Source organism: Onychomys torridus, unplaced genomic scaffold, assembly GCF_903995425.1.
Source record: "Onychomys torridus unplaced genomic scaffold, mOncTor1.1, whole genome shotgun sequence".
Classification (NCBI taxonomy): Eukaryota; Metazoa; Chordata; class Mammalia; order Rodentia; family Cricetidae; genus Onychomys; species Onychomys torridus.
Genome location: NW_023412807.1, coordinates 1,890 through 5,000, shown reverse-complemented (window position 1 = coordinate 5,000; position 3,111 = coordinate 1,890). Strand labels below are relative to the sequence as shown.

General features: G+C 55.9%; 1 pseudogene; it reads left to right on the top strand.

The window, feature by feature from the left end:
* The first annotated feature begins 815 nt into the window (after positions 1-815).
* Positions 816-2,592, top strand: LOC118575882 (annotated as a pseudogene).
* Positions 2,593-3,111: the final 519 nt, after the last annotated feature.

Sequence of the window (3,111 nt, the reverse complement as noted above, 5' to 3'; positions counted from 1 at the left end):
TCTGCCTCCTGAGTGTTGAGATTTAAAGGCGTGCTCCCAGCAATAATCTTAATTTACTTTATTTTCTTCTGTGTACATGAGTGCCTGTCTGTGCCCATGTATGCTGGTACCCTTAGAGGCCAGAAGGGGTGTCAGATTCCTTGGATTATGGGTGGTTGTGAGCCACCAGGCCGGTGCTTGAAACTGACCCCGATCTGCAAGGGCAGCCCATGCTCCCAACTTCTCAGCCGTCTCTCTGGCCCCATGGTTTTCTAAGACTATAGGATATGCAGTGGTTAGTACTGGCCTCAACTGGGGGCCACTGGAGGGACCTCAGCTTCTGGTGGCTCTGGCAGGGCTCAGCACCTGAAAAACCTTTCAGGACCATGAGCAGAGTCGGGTGTGTGTGTGTGTGGTGTGTGTGTGTGTGTGTTGTGTGTGTGTATGCAGGGCGAGCGCTCGGGGGTGGGGTGGGGTTGGGGCTACTTCCTGGGAGCTCTTTGCAGGAAATGCACCACCTCAGGTCCTGGCCAAAGAGCTTGGGGGACAAAAAGATGGAAAGGAAACGATTCTCCCCTTCATTTCCTCCTCTCTGTCCTGTAGCCCTTAGCACATCTCATCTCCCAGCTCTGACTGTTTGACATTCTATACCCCAGTGAAAACTGAAAATTCCCGTTCTGGACCAGAGCATCTCCTCATGCCTCCACTGAGTCCCTGGGTCGCCCAGGCAGCTGTGGGAGTAGGAATGGGTGGGGCAGGATGCAGGGGTGGAGTGGGTGGAGCCAAGGCCCACTTCCTTTCCCCCTGGGGCTCAGTCTGCCCCAGTCCTGACCAAACCTTAGGAGGAGCTAGAGGTGCTCTCCCGGACCCTGTGCCGCTGTATCCATTAAGCTGGTAAGACCACCCGTATGATAGAGGTGGGTGCGGGGATGCTCAGAGGAGACCGGGATGTTACCTACAGTTTGAAAAAGAGGAAGCAGGGTGATGGGAAAGGGGTCAAGGGGCCATTGGCGGGAACAGGATGAGCGAAGGCCAGGAGGACACGGCTGCTGCTGGAGTCTGAGCTGCCATGGCCAGGGTGGGGAGGTCTCTGCCACCACCTGGTCCCTTTCTGCTTCTGATAATAGTAAAAGCAAGAATGGAAAAAAAAAAAAAAAACCCGTTAAACCACAAGCTGGGCTTGGCAGTTGGCAGGGAAGTGGGCAGGAGGAGGGGTGATGGCCAGGTTTCCCTCCCCAACCCCTGAGTGTTCTTCTGTGACTTCCCTACATTCAGGTCCCAGCTCCTGCTCTGAAAATGGCCCTGCTTCTCTTTCTCTTTGGGGGCTTTTGGACCCAGGTGTTGAGCAGCCCAGCAGGTCTGCAGAACACAACGATGTTGATGACTACCCCACATATCAAGGTCCCAACTACTTCTGAGGCCTTGAATGTCAGCTCAACAATCTCTAGTAGACCAGAGGCAGAGGACCCTCAGGAGACTACCAGCACGTGGAGTCAGACCCCACACACGCCTTTCCCAATCTCCCTTGAAACTACTGAATCGTCTTCTCTTGGGGCTCCCACTTCCCTTGGGGCTCCCACTGATGCCAGCACGAGCACTCCTGTACCAGAGCCCACGCCCTCCCAGGAAGTTTCCAATATGACATCAGCGCGGCTTCCAGAAGCATCAGATGTAACCAGCGAACCTCCTACCTCCACAGCCAATCCTGTGATAGACAAACTGAGACATTCCCTCACTAGACACCTTTGAGGGACTAGGCACCCCCTGTCACCATGACAACAAGCTCCAAGGAGACCGGTGGACCCTCTGTGTCTACAACAGTAGCTCCAAGTCCAGTGGTCCCCCTGTCACCATGACTATGGGGCTCGGAGCTCTCCAGTGAGACTCATGGACTCCCTGCCACCATAGCAACCGGTTCTGTGGAGAGTTCTAGCGTAGCCGTGGCACCCCAGTCTCCAATATAAAAATATCCACAAGGTCTACCCCAGGGCCTGTAAACCTCCAGGAAGCCACGCCGGAATCAAGTGGCACGTTGCTAGTGCCAGTGCTTGTGGCCTTTCTATTGGCTTTGGCCCTTTTGGCGCTGCTGGTGTTGTGGCGCCGGGCAGAATCGGAGGACTGGGGCCCTGACCCTGAACAGAGGAGGAAAGCGCAATGGGGTCGTGGATGCTTGGGCTGGGCCAGCCCGGGTTCCTGATGAAGAGGCCACAACAGCAACAGCATCAGGGCCAGCAGGGAACAAGGGCTCGGGGGCCCGGAGACAGAGGGATCGGGGCAGCGGCCCATGCTCACCACTTTCTTCAGCAGACGGAAATCTCGCCAGGGCTCTTTAGTACTGGAGGAGCTGAAGTCTGGGCCAGGTCCCAAAAAGGGGGAGGAAGAGCCACTGGTGGGCAGCGAGGATGAGGCTGTGGAAACCCCCACTTCTGATGGGCCAGAAGCCAAAGACGGGGCTGCACCTCAAAGCATATGAGCAACAGGATGTCTTCATCCGACCTGCTCCTTAAGCCTGGATCCTGCTGTCACATCCTCACACTCTACCCTTGTGAATATTTGTTAACCAAGTGCATTTACTCATCCGTCCGTCCATCCATCCGTCCATCCATCCGTCCGTCCGTCCGTCCGTCTGTCCATCCATCCATCCATCCATCCGTCCGTCCGTCCGTCCATCCATCCCTCCCTTCTTTCCCCGCTCCCTCCTCCATGCTCCCTTTGGAACCACTTGCTGAATCTCCACGAGGAGATCATAAGATGGACTCACAATTCCTCTAAGGATCCCCCTTGGGATGCTGGGATGCTGATAAGAAGAATGAAATAACAAACCAGAAACTCCCTGGGATGGAAACTGTGTGAAGAACATGGCACACCCTCCCACCGCACCCACCCCACCCGTCCCACACCCCTAACCTGCCCCCCAATCCTCCCTCCTTCCCTTAGGGACTCCTATTTGGCTCAGGGGGCCAGCTCAGAGCTTGATGGGCCATCTAGCTTGCTCTGGGCGAACTGTGACCCTGGTGACTTCCCCAGAGCACTTTGGCTTTGGGCTGCCAGGGGAGGCGGCCAGAGACTGACTACTCCTTGGGGAAGAGATGAGAGTTTCTGGTTCTAAGAAGCCCCGCACCTGTTGTGTCC